The sequence below is a fragment of the Anabrus simplex genome, chromosome 4, assembly GCF_040414725.1.
Source record: "Anabrus simplex isolate iqAnaSimp1 chromosome 4, ASM4041472v1, whole genome shotgun sequence".
NCBI lineage: Eukaryota > Metazoa > Arthropoda > Insecta > Orthoptera > Tettigoniidae > Anabrus > Anabrus simplex.
This window is the reverse complement of record NC_090268.1, coordinates 453,963,642-453,977,645: the sequence shown is the minus strand read 5'-3', so window position 1 is coordinate 453,977,645 and position 14,004 is coordinate 453,963,642. Positions and strand designations below refer to the sequence as shown.

The following is a 14,004-nucleotide window of genomic DNA, read 5'->3' as shown; positions in this document are numbered from 1 at the left end:
CAATTCCCTTTTTACCAAGTTTCCCAGTCCCAGTACGACAACTTACTTTCAACTTTTGCCTCAGGCCAGCAGAAATTGCTTAAATCACGTTTTTTGTTACGTCTGAAACTAGCTAGACCTTTTGCTGCTCTTCGACCCCGTGGCTATACAGGAACGAAGCTTAGCGTAGTATTGCATTTCCTCCTAGGTGACCGGCCTAACCTGGCGGCGGCGACATCATCATCATCGTTGTTGTTATTATTATTATTATTATTATTATTATTATTATTATTATTATTATTATTATTCGTCGTCTCTCTCTCTCTCTCTCTCTCTCTCTCTCTCTCTCTCTGTGTGTGTGTGTGTGTGTGTGTGTGTGTGTGTGTGTGTGTGTGTGTCGACCTAGGGGACCCTTGCTGAGCCTAGCACCGCTTCCAATTACTCGTGCCAGGATTTTAACTTTCGTACCTCCTATCGTACGTCCCTATGTCTAAACTTGCTGTTCTTATTCTTTTAGGTTAGTGTAGCTTATCCTGCAGGCCTCTTATGGCACATAACATCATTCTACGTCCTATTTCTCCCAATATTAAGATTATTAAAGGGCGGAACGAGGCTTCTAAACTCCCCGCCCACCTTGAAAATCGCGAGGAAGGTGGTTTCCATGCAACGTCATCGACACTGTCGTGATTACAATGAAAGCCATGTCCTAGCAACCGACCGCGGCATTTAGCAGCCCCTCAAAGAGTCGAACAATTTCCTTTTATGTTCTTTCAGGTAAGTAGCTATTCAAATTACGACACGGTTCGGCAATAAGTTACAAGTTTGTAGTACGCTCGTGTCTCTCCCGGGCTTCCTTACGAACGGTAGGGCACCAGTGCAGTACAGTGGCCTACACACAGCCCGCTATCTTCGAAGTGCGTGTGTTGCGATGTAACGTAGTTTTGAAGCCTAGGAACTTGTAAAACTCTTTCATTTCTATCAAAGACGAGACGCCCTTCAAATAAGACTGAGAAGGTAACCTTTTGACGACAAGGGTTAGTTCAAAGAGTCGTGACGTTTTAGGTTAGGTGAAGGGAGGAAAGCACTCGTTTTTGTTGTTTGTACGTCAGCTGACCGATCTTTTGGCAAGTGATAAATTGAGTAGAACGAATCGGAACTCCGTATAGTTACTGTTACCGTCCTAGAATTAAAATTAGACCATTCTGAGCCCTACTTGACAGGTTCGACACCGGCTCACTCGTGTGATATTTCGATGGTCTGTAGATATGGGCGCATAAAAAGAACTCCTGCGGGACAAACTTCCGGCACCTCGGCATCTACGAAAGGCGTAAGATAATAGTGAACATAACCTTACTAGTAGTACCACCACCACCATTACTGCTACTAATACGACTATTACTTAAGGCAGTGGACAATTTCGAACTCAAGCAATAATGTGTCCTTTTGCTGACCACCTGATCACTGCCTCTTGCCTTACTACTACAGGCTAGCGTTCAAGGAAAGAAAGAAAGAAAGAAAGAAAGAAATAAGTTACCGTTCTTCCCAAGTCAGGTTAGGATTTCTGCATCAGACACGGCTAGGGCTGATCGTGGATCTACTAGTACCTAACATGCTAAATTGTGCTCCGTTATATCATCACCAGTCGTGAAGTCACACCTGCATCTTCTAATTACAGGGTAGATGCTACATATTTCGGGCAATATATAACCCAGGTTTGGCTTGGATAACCTAAAAATATTCAGGTACTGGGTCTGGCCTGGTTATATCAAGTGTCACCCTAGATCAGCAGGGCTAAGAATCATCAGGTCTCTGTCATGAATTTAAATGGCTTAGTACCCCTCATTATGGTGTACTTCTCTTCATATTTGAGGGAAGAGGAGTAAAACTTAAAACTTTATTGCCTGTCTTAAACCACCTACTTTCTTTGGGGTATTGTCTAGCACAAACTTCTAAGGCGACCACATCACACAGCCCGATGCTCGAATACTGCTTGGGCAGGGGTGTAGGTGGTGGTTAGTGGTTGCAAGAAGGGTCCTGGAAGGGAGGGATAATAAGCCAGTACGCCACTTGCTCTTAAGTCTGTACCTTTCATTATACGGTTTCATTAACTATTTTTTACACCTGCCCTGTAGTATGGTACCATTTAGTAAGAGGTCTCTAGAGTTTGGCCTAGTACAACCTTCAATGAAAGTAGTTTTCAGGAGTGGTTAGGTACCCCTATACTTACTTTCTTTCTTTCTTTCTTTCTTTCTTTCTTTCTTTCTTTCTTGGATTACAAGGTGTCGGTAAAGCAGCTGATCGTTGCTTATGTACAAAAAAATGTTCATACATGGGCTTTCATTCGCTGAGGTAAATGATAATGATAATAATAATAATAATAATAATAATAATAATAATAATAATAATAATAATAATAATAATAATAATAATGGCAAGAACACAAAGGGTCCTTTTCTCTGCAGCTGATTTTTAGCATGAAGGACAGAGGCTGTCATGATGATGATGATTACCGAGTGATACCGTTAAGCTAAAACCCAGTAGGGGATTAATATTAACAGCAGGGAACGTTGTGCAGAATCATTCAGTAAAGATGTAATGGCAGGGGGAGGGGGGGAAGAGGGCGTTCAGTATAATACACCATCAACCCAAGTACAGTGCATATTTAGCTCTATGTTATGTAATGCTCTCTCTGCTCTCTGTACCTTTATTTGGCCCTACAACTTGTCTCACCAAGTGAAGGAGATCTTACACATAGTTACTGTACTGTACTTAATTTCACGCTGACTTCAACTGCTAGTAGGATACGCACGTCGAACCATGCAGAAACCTGCACGATTTCAAACGACTGCCGACTAGATAGCGACTAGGCCGAAGAAAGAAAGGGCATCTTATAAATCGAGAGCGACAATTCATTTTCGAGGTTAGGGTTACCGCTTGGTTCTCTTAGCCAAAGAAATCATGAAACCATTTTGCGAGTAAAAACTGATGTTACCTGAATTTTGGATACAGTTATTACTACCATCATCATCATCATCATCATCATCATCATCATCATCGTCATACGCTACTCTGTATGATGAAGGTGGGTAGCAAGATCGAGTCTCGGCGCGATCAGTTGGCTTCAAATTCTGCTTCACCTCGTTCAGAGTATACATATTCAAGGTAAAAACACTAGCTTCTCTCAAAAAATAAACTCCTATTGAAGGGTCATTAAACACAACTTCTTCTTCTTCTTCTTCTTCTTCTTCTTCTTCTTCTTCTTCTTCTTCTTCTTCTTCTTCTTATTATTATTATTATTATTATTATTATTATTATTATTATTATTATTATTATTATTATTATTATTATTTTCCTTTCTTTCTTTCTTTCTTTCTTTCTGTCTTTCTTTCTTTCTTTCTTTCTTTCTTTCTTTCTTTCTTTCAGGACCATTTAAGTGAGATGTTAGCTGTATGAGTGTTGCAGCACCTCAAACCTTTACATTTTTTCCCTTGTAAGTTGTGGCAATGTCTTGCAGAGAAGTTTGTTGGGAAACCATGGTCCTTCCTTCCTTCCTTCCTTCCTTCCTTCCTTCCTTCCTTCCTTCCTTCCTTCCAATAAATCTGCTGAGTTGCTGTCTCAAAGGGTCTCTCATCCTAAAGAAATTTGACCGAAGGTAAGGGATGTTGCCAGGTCTATCAAACTGACAGACTTATCATCTCCTGGTACAGGAAATCTGTTCTTTGAAGAGTCTGGACTGACTGCCCCTTCCTCCGTCACGGTGTTCTCGATCCTGCCTTCGCAGCCCACTGGAGGCAGTAAGATACGACTCACAATGCCTCCATCCAGCAGGCGAGGGGTGAAGCCTCTCCTGAGGCGGTACAGGCTCTGTAGCGAACTGGAAATTTAATTATGCCCTAAGAAACATCTAGAGGTTCCCTTGGGCAGGCTGTCCCTTTTCCCAACCTGAGCTTTCGACCCCCGACAGGGGCTGAAAGCTGCTGGATGTGAGAGACTGTACAGAGTTGAGAGCCTTATAAATAGAGGCCTAAAGGCTAGGACTTTACGAGATTGGCGCTACCAGCAGGAAAGCAGGAGTCGAACGAGTCATGGAGGCTAGCTTCTAACTTATGTCCTTTATCCTGTAGGTCCTTTCAAGCAAAGCTACAAGAGGCAGATTACAGCAGGTCTGCTTCACTCTGTGGAAAACTACCTAAAGGCTGACTTGCCTTTGCTCTCACTCGGAAGGGGTTAGAGCCTGAGGATGGCCGTTCAGCTCCATTGCTAGAGGAAGGATTGGGCTTCCTTCAGGTAAGAGGGGGTCACTCCCGGGGGCGTCGCGACGACGACGGCCGCCCCTAAACGTCGGCATGGAGAGGCGGCTGGTGAAATGCTGCCCATCGAACGCACCTCCATCAGGACGCCCGAAGCAAGGTGACGAGTACTTCTGCCACCTGAGGAGCAGCGTCAAACCTTTGACTATCCCTTCCTAACCGAACCCTGATTGTAACCCACCCCTTAAAGACGCAGGGAGCACGAGAAAGGAGCTAGGAAGCACGTCCCCAACTTGTCGCCGCGCAACCCACCCGACAGCCAGCCACTGCTGTTTCCTGCGCGGTCCGAGTAGCCTGATACACTCAGATAACCAGGGGAGCGCGCGAACACAACACAACACAACACGGCAGTCCAGCGCTCGCACTGTGCAGACGCTCCCAGCACCAAGCTCCAGAGAGACTAGCACCCTGAAAGCTAGCTCACTACGTCTACTGCGAAAGCTACGGTACTCAGTACCACCCAAGCAACGAAGCCCAGTCACCAGAAAGCCCCTAGCTCTCGGAGAACAGGCCACCTGCATTACAGCCTGTTTGAATTCAACAATCGTCAACTGCCAGCCAAGAATAGGCAGTACCAGCCTGTGAGCAATTTGTCAGAGCCCTGTTTTTGAGCAATTTGTCAGAGCCCTCAGTGTGGTCACTGGTTCGGAACTCGTCCCGTTGCGACACGGTAAAACTACACTTGTTCCGACCGTGCCCACTGAGCGAGCACCTAACAGCGCGCCGGTCCTCTAATTTGAGTTTGACCGTTCCAGTGTTTTTTCTCGTAACACCCAAGACTCCCCACCTCAAACCCTGCTCCTTGTCGGGACCACCCAGGTGGATTGAGTAGCCTGGACACCGACACTCCTTACAAAATGTGCTCAGCCAACGACCCTAACTCCCCCTTTCACAAACCGCTCGAATTCCAGTCCACTGCACGCTTTACCAGCTATCATCCTTTCTCCATCTCACTATGCCCTGACCGTTACCTCAATACCCACCAGCGCACCAGACAATTACATGACAAACGCAAACACTTGCACGAAGTCATTCAACCAATCAAACGCCACATACAACTGCTATATGAGCTGCCTAACGGATATGCATTAATTTTCTCCCTGGACTATCCAAACAGCTATGCAGCCATTGAACATTATCTAAAGCTTCACAATATCAGTTACGCAGCTGGTATGGTAAACCTCCAAGACGCTGATGCTGCTACTCAAACAGAACCTGACATTCAACACTCAGCAGCTCAGACAGACCCAACACCACTCACATTCACTAAGTACTCACAAACCAACCCTGACAACTCACACCAAGAAACTCAAACAGACGACACAGTAACTGATGCACCTCTCACTTCCCCCCTTTCCCCCCCACCTGAAACCGAACCCGGGACTGAGACCCTATTAGTCTCACAACCGGGTACGGACACAACAAACAAATACACACAGACTAGGAGGGGGCGTAAAAAACCTGCTCCTAGGACTGCCCGACAGCCAACACATAAGACCAACACAACAGAGACTCGAACCCACGCCCCACCCCGCCCCTCCCTTGTTATACAATGCTTCAACTGCCTTTTACTCCATCACTCTGCAGTTACCTGCACTGCGGCTACTCGCTGCAACAGATGTGGCGGCTCACACCGTCACACTGATTGCACGGTACCGCGGGACCAGCCGAGGTGTGCGAACTGCCAAGGCAGTCATGCCGCCTCATTTCCTGGCTGTCCCTTCATAAAAAAGGCAGTGAAGGAACACTACCGACACGCTAAACACTTACAGTCACATCCTACACACTCAGCACACTCAGCCCCTCATACCATACCTCACTCGAACCCAGAACCCTACCTTCAACTGCCCAGCCAACAGACCAACCAAGACACCACCACTATCCTAAATTTACTGTTAATGAACCTCTTATCGACCCAAAACCAGAACCCCTCACCCCTCATGCCAAGCAGACAGCTTATAATAGCCTAAAGTCACCAAACATCCCACCCCCGCCAAGACAGCAAGAACACGTCCTCACTTCCAAACTGCCTAAACACCTCGTTCCCTAAACAACTATAATAAAGCACTGGAACACCCGGAAACCGAGGCGGGTGCACTACTACGAACTGCTACGAACTGCCGCATTTCTTATGCTGTTTACTTAAATTTAACACCGCACACTCACACAATAACGTGCGTCAGCTAGTTATGTGTGAGTCACTGCTTTACGATGTCGGTAAAACACCCACTGCAAACTTCCAAACGCAACAGGGCGTGGCTAGCCCCTGGATACTCCAGAGCTACCACTGCCGACACACACGTACCGCTGTGCCAACCTGACACGGAATGTAGCGAACCCTTGGACAAACACACACACACACGACCCCACACACACACATACACACACTACCAACGCTCACATCCACAATAAACACAAGCAGTACACAATACACACAAACTGTCAAAGCAACACCGGGCGTGGTCACCCACTGGATGGGTGACCACGAGCACACAAACTGTTAAAAACAACAAACTGCTAAAAAATACACTAAAGTAACTCACACGACTGACAACAATACACTCAACAGTCCGACAGAGGAGCGCGGAATAGCGCACCGGTATCGGCACGTCACAAACCATCTATCTCTTCGGAGATAGGTGGAACATACGGATGACCAGGCGCGCGCGAACACATTCTCATCGTGACCATGGCTGACACAGCAACAGCATCGGCAGCATCTGCACCCGCCTCGGCTCCGGCCCAGGCGTCGCCCAAGAAGAGCAAGGCTTCTGCATCGAAGAAACCTCGCACCAAGCCTGCCCATCCGAAAACCTCCGAGATGGTGGGCAGTGCCATCAAGAGCCTGAAGGAACGAGGTGGATCTTCTCTGCAGGCTATCAAGAAGTACATCTCTGCCAACTACAAGGTGGACTCTGAGAAGCTGGCCCCTTTCATCAAGAAGTACCTGAAATCTGCCGTGGCTTCCGGAGAGCTGGTCCAGACCAAGGGGAAGGGAGCTTCAGGTTCCTTCAAGCTCGCTTCGGCTGCCAAGCCGGAGAAGGCCAGCGCAGCCCCTGTCAAGCGGTCCGCTGCCCCCAAGGAGAAGCGCATCCCCAAGGCGAAGAAGGCTGGTGGAGCCAAGGCTGCAGCCAAGAAAGCCATTTCCAAAAAGCCTGCCGAGAAGAAGAAGGCCGCTCCTGCTCCCAAACCCAAGCAGAAGGCTCCTTCCAAGGCTAAGAAGGCCGCCAAGGTGCCCACTAAGAAACCTAAGGCACCTAAGCCTAAAAAGGCCGCTAAGCCCAAGGCCTCGCCTAAAAAGGCACCAGCAAAAAGGAAGTGAGGACATTTCATGTTCTTGCTTCCTTCTACACGCACCTCTTGCTCTCGTAGGAGCAGAGGAAAAACGGCCCTTATCAGGGCCATCAATTTTATTCCCCAAGAGAGCATATTATGTCAGTCACTGTCCAAGGCTGGAACCCTGGCCTCTCCTATCTCTGCCTCCTAAACAGGCTAGTTTGTCTCATTGCGGGGCGACTCACTCTTCAAATTTCATTATTATTGTACTTAACTACATTTTTCTTTATCCTTACTTACTGCACTTTTGCTGTTGCTGTTGTTGTTGTTATTATTATTATTATTATTATTATTATTATTATTATTATTATTACTATCACGTCCTAGATATTAATTAATGAATTATTGTACTCAATACTCAAGATTATTATTATTATTATTATTATTATTATTATTATTATTATTATTGTTATTATTATTATATTCTGTTACTCTTAGATTTTTCCTTGAACCTAGAGGAACCACTAGCTTTTTTTCTTTTCGTTTTCCTTCTATCCTAGACCAGAGAGACAATAACTACTCTTCTAGGAAATTTTGGTGGCCCTGAAAAGGGCCGTTTGGTAAAGCTCCAGCCATAAGACAAGCACCGGACTTAGGCACGTTCGCCACGGATGCGGCGGGCGAGCTGGATGTCCTTAGGCATGATGGTGACACGCTTGGCGTGGATGGCACACAAGTTGGTGTCTTCAAAAAGACCCACCAGGTAGGCCTCACTGGCCTCCTGCAAGGCCATGACAGCCGAGCTCTGGAAGCGCAGGTCGGTCTTGAAGTCCTGAGCTATCTCTCTCACCAGCCGCTGGAAGGGCAGCTTGCGGATCAGAAGCTCAGTGCTCTTCTGGTAGCGTCTGATCTCACGCAGGGCCACGGTACCGGGCCTGTAGCGATGAGGCTTCTTCACTCCTCCGGTGGCAGGCGCGCTCTTACGGGCAGCCTTGGTGGCCAGTTGCTTGCGCGGGGCCTTGCCTCCGGTAGATTTACGTGCAGTCTGCTTAGTACGGGCCATCACGTGCTCACTGTCGACTCGTCCCAGGAAGAATGGTTCGGGGGCTTGCTGCCCGACTGTTTTATTGCTTCGCTTCCCCCACCCTCGGTAGCAGCTGCACTCCCATTGGCCGGGCGGTGCTGACGTCACCGGGGCCAGGCACTTTCAACAAAAGCGAGGGGCCTCGAGTGCCAGCCGCATTCTAGCTCTGAACTCGCAGCTCTACTGATCTATCATGACCGGACGAGGCAAGGGAGGCAAGGGACTCGGCAAAGGAGGCGCCAAGCGTCACAGGAAGGTGCTCCGAGACAACATCCAGGGCATCACTAAGCCTGCCATCAGACGTCTCGCTCGCAGAGGTGGAGTCAAGCGTATTTCGGGACTTATCTACGAGGAGACCCGTGGCGTGCTCAAGGTATTCCTGGAGAACGTTATCCGGGATGCCGTCACCTACACCGAGCACGCCAAGAGGAAGACCGTGACCGCCATGGATGTCGTCTATGCTCTCAAGAGGCAGGGACGCACCCTGTACGGTTTTGGTGGTTAAGTCTCCTCCGAGCGTGCTCCCGTTTGTGAGCATGCAGTATTTAAAAAACGGCCCTTTTCAGGGCCACCACTTACCTCTCAAAAGAGCACAGAGTCCCACTTACAGTACTCCTCTAACGTAGCTTGCGCTATTCTCCCTCTCAAAACAGTCATCTCCCCGAAACCTGCACGGAAAAAAGCCCTCATTATCAGTTATGATGTCTACATTTTAATGCTAACAAGAGAAAACAAACATTATCTTCCTTGCTGTGCACGTCTAAAAGACAAAGTATTGTAAATATACTACTTTAAGTATCCTTTCCTTTCCTTTCTAGTTAAGTGTGTGTTCTTACATGCATAGGTTGGTAGTATCCAGCAGTCAAGAACAGAATTATACAGCATAAATGAAATGAAAAGAAATCTATAATGTACTTCCTTCTTCCTTCCCTTCTGAAAATTAAATATTAAGAGGGGCCTGGAGCTACCTTACTCATTTCCCCCTTAAATAAATAACCTCAAAGGAAAGGCTATTCTTGTGCTCTCCTGGCTAATGTTACAGATGCCCTCATATTTGCAGTGTCTCATTATTGTTATTATTATCATTATTATTAGGAGAGTTGTCTGAACTGCTCTATCACTTCAGGATTTCTCCATACTTCTGCTAAGATAGCTATAGCAGCATGATAGACAAACAGCTCTTATCTTAAGGAGTTGGTGGCCCTGAAAAGGGCCGTTTATTTATATTTTTCCGGTGAGCCAACGCCCTGACCGAGAACAGGAACTTAAGCCTTCTTCTCGGTCTTCTTAGGCAGGAGCACTGCCTGGATGTTGGGCAGAACACCACCCTGGGCAATGGTCACTCCAGACAGCAACTTGTTCAACTCCTCGTCGTTACGGATGGCCAACTGTAAGTGACGAGGGATGATCCTGGTCTTCTTGTTGTCACGGGCTGCATTGCCCGCCAACTCAAGAACTTCAGCTGCCAGGTATTCCATGACTGCAGCCAGGTACACAGGAGCCCCAGCACCCACTCGCTCAGCGTAGTTTCCCTTGCGGAGGAGACGGTGGATACGGCCGACAGGGAACTGCAGGCCTGCACGGCTGGAGCGACTCTTGGACTTGCCCTTCACTTTTCCTCCCTTTCCTCGTCCTGACATGATGCTATGATGCTCTGCTGCTCTACTTCGAAGGGAAAATGATACCGAATCACTCTGCGCACCAGTTTTGTAGCCTGCAAGGTTGCTCAACGTTACGAGCCAACCAATAAGGCTGCAGTAAGCTTGCGCTCATTGGCTAGTCGCATGCAGCCCTCTCGGTCTTAAAAAGAATTGCAAGGGGGCCGAAAAATTTACTTTCTAGGAGACATCCCAGACAACCATGCCACCCAAGACAAGCGGAAAGGCAGCCAAGAAAGCCGGCAAGGCCCAGAAGAACATCTCCAAGGGAGACAAGAAGAAGAAGCGCAAGAGGAAGGAAAGCTATGCCATCTACATCTACAAGGTGCTTAAACAGGTACATCCTGATACTGGCATCTCCAGCAAGGCGATGAGCATCATGAACAGCTTTGTCAACGACATCTTCGAGCGCATCGCCGCTGAGGCTTCCCGTCTGGCCCACTACAACAAGCGCTCCACCATCACCAGTCGGGAGATCCAGACTGCCGTCCGCCTCCTGTTGCCCGGTGAGCTGGCCAAGCACGCCGTCAGTGAGGGTACCAAGGCAGTTACCAAATACACCAGCTCCAAGTAAGGTGCCAGGTTTTCTGCCTTGCTGCATTCTTAACAAACGGCCCTTTTCAGGGCCACCACACCTTTAAAAAAAAGAGCAGCATCTGTTAGCCTTGTTATCAACTCCACTCTGATTTTATCTATCTGTCCTACTTCATATACATCGAAAGACAGTGCAAAACATTCAAATCATAAGCTAAGGAGGGAAGAACTACTACTACTACTACTACTACATTACCTTATTGCTAAAAATCCTCCTGCTTTGTCCTTTACAATGAAAACCAGACCAAGCCCCATGGCACTACAGCCCCTAAGCAAGCAGGCTGAGTGGACCTCAAAGCAGCCATTAGATCGAGGTAAAATTCCTTTGCCTGGCCGGGAATTGAACCCGGGCCCCCCAGCTACGAGGCAGGCACGCTGCCCCTGCGCTACAGCGCCGGCCCCTTCACAACCACCTTCAGTAATTATTATTATTATTATTATTATTATTATTACAACCCTCGACACTTCCCGTGTGTGTGTGCGCGCGCGCGCCAGCGCGCGCGTTTTTTTGGGGTTAGGTTACGAGAAGTGGGGTTAAGTCGAGTTAGGGTACGTTTCGCCGCGGAGCGCGACAACCACCCGCGCCCGCTCCGCGACGGCGACCTCCGAGCACACCCCTGCACCATTGCCAACGCCCCCGCGCCACAAAGACCTCCAGGAAACTCGCTTTGCGGTTCGTATGGACGTTTCAAGCTCCGTTCTCTCGCCAACGGCCATACCATGTTGAATACACCGGTTCTCGTCCGATCACCGCAGTTAAGCAACATTGGGCGTGGTCAGTACTTGGATGGGTGACCGCTTGGGAACACCACGTGCCGTTGGCTCAATTCCCTTTTTACCAAGTTTCCCAGTCCCAGTACGACAACTTACTTTCAACTTTTGCCTCAGGCCAGCAGAAATTGCTTAAATCACGTTTTTTGTTACGTCTGAAACTAGCTAGACCTTTTGCTGCTCTTCGACCCCGTGGCTATACAGGAACGAAGCTTAGCGTAGTATTGCATTTCCTCCTAGGTGACCGGCCTAACCTGGCGGCGGCGACATCATCATCATCGTTGTTGTTATTATTATTATTATTATTATTATTATTATTATTATTATTATTATTATTATTCGTCGTCTCTCTCTCTCTCTCTCTCTCTCTCTCTCTCTCTCTCTGTGTGTGTGTGTGTGTGTGTGTGTGTGTGTGTGTGTGTGTGTGTGTGTGTCGACCTAGGGGACCCTTGCTGAGCCTAGCACCGCTTCCAATTACTCGTGCCAGGATTTTAACTTTCGTACCTCCTATCGTACGTCCCTATGTCTAAACTTGCTGTTCTTATTCTTTTAGGTTAGTGTAGCTTATCCTGCAGGCCTCTTATGGCACATAACATCATTCTACGTCCTATTTCTCCCAATATTAAGATTATTAAAGGGCGGAACGAGGCTTCTAAACTCCCCGCCCACCTTGAAAATCGCGAGGAAGGTGGTTTCCATGCAACGTCATCGACACTGTCGTGATTACAATGAAAGCCATGTCCTAGCAACCGACCGCGGCATTTAGCAGCCCCTCAAAGAGTCGAACAATTTCCTTTTATGTTCTTTCAGGTAAGTAGCTATTCAAATTACGACACGGTTCGGCAATAAGTTACAAGTTTGTAGTACGCTCGTGTCTCTCCCGGGCTTCCTTACGAACGGTAGGGCACCAGTGCAGTACAGTGGCCTACACACAGCCCGCTATCTTCGAAGTGCGTGTGTTGCGATGTAACGTAGTTTTGAAGCCTAGGAACTTGTAAAACTCTTTCATTTCTATCAAAGACGAGACGCCCTTCAAATAAGACTGAGAAGGTAACCTTTTGACGACAAGGGTTAGTTCAAAGAGTCGTGACGTTTTAGGTTAGGTGAAGGGAGGAAAGCACTCGTTTTTGTTGTTTGTACGTCAGCTGACCGATCTTTTGGCAAGTGATAAATTGAGTAGAACGAATCGGAACTCCGTATAGTTACTGTTACCGTCCTAGAATTAAAATTAGACCATTCTGAGCCCTACTTGACAGGTTCGACACCGGCTCACTCGTGTGATATTTCGATGGTCTGTAGATATGGGCGCATAAAAAGAACTCCTGCGGGACAAACTTCCGGCACCTCGGCATCTACGAAAGGCGTAAGATAATAGTGAACATAACCTTACTAGTAGTACCACCACCACCATTACTGCTACTAATACGACTATTACTTAAGGCAGTGGACAATTTCGAACTCAAGCAATAATGTGTCCTTTTGCTGACCACCTGATCACTGCCTCTTGCCTTACTACTACAGGCTAGCGTTCAAGGAAAGAAAGAAAGAAAGAAAGAAAGAAAGAAATAAGTTACCGTTCTTCCCAAGTCAGGTTAGGATTTCTGCATCAGACACGGCTAGGGCTGATCGTGGATCTACTAGTACCTAACATGCTAAATTGTGCTCCGTTATATCATCACCAGTCGTGAAGTCACACCTGCATCTTCTAATTACAGGGTAGATGCTACATATTTCGGGCAATATATAACCCAGGTTTGGCTTGGATAACCTAAAAATATTCAGGTACTGGGTCTGGCCTGGTTATATCAAGTGTCACCCTAGATCAGCAGGGCTAAGAATCATCAGGTCTCTGTCATGAATTTAAATGGCTTAGTACCCCTCATTATGGTGTACTTCTCTTCATATTTGAGGGAAGAGGAGTAAAACTTAAAACTTTATTGCCTGTCTTAAACCACCTACTTTCTTTGGGGTATTGTCTAGCACAAACTTCTAAGGCGACCACATCACACAGCCCGATGCTCGAATACTGCTTGGGCAGGGGTGTAGGTGGTGGTTAGTGGTTGCAAGAAGGGTCCTGGAAGGGAGGGATAATAAGCCAGTACGCCACTTGCTCTTAAGTCTGTACCTTTCATTATACGGTTTCATTAACTATTTTTTACACCTGCCCTGTAGTATGGTACCATTTAGTAAGAGGTCTCTAGAGTTTGGCCTAGTACAACCTTCAATGAAAGTAGTTTTCAGGAGTGGTTAGGTACCCCTATACTTACTTTCTTTCTTTCTTTCTTTCTTTCTTTCTTTCTTTCTTTCTTGGATTACAAGGTGTCGGTAAAGC

At 47.2% G+C, this 14,004-nt stretch overlaps 1 non-coding gene across 1 annotated transcript; it reads left to right on the top strand.

Annotated features, from left to right (window-relative positions):
• The first annotated feature begins 11,606 nt into the window (after positions 1 to 11,606).
• On the top strand, positions 11,607 to 11,725 carry LOC137500608 (5S ribosomal RNA). The gene has a single exon (XR_011018116.1). It is a non-coding gene; the product is annotated as a 5S ribosomal RNA (ribosomal RNA).
• The last annotated feature ends 2,279 nt before the right edge of the window (positions 11,726 to 14,004 follow it).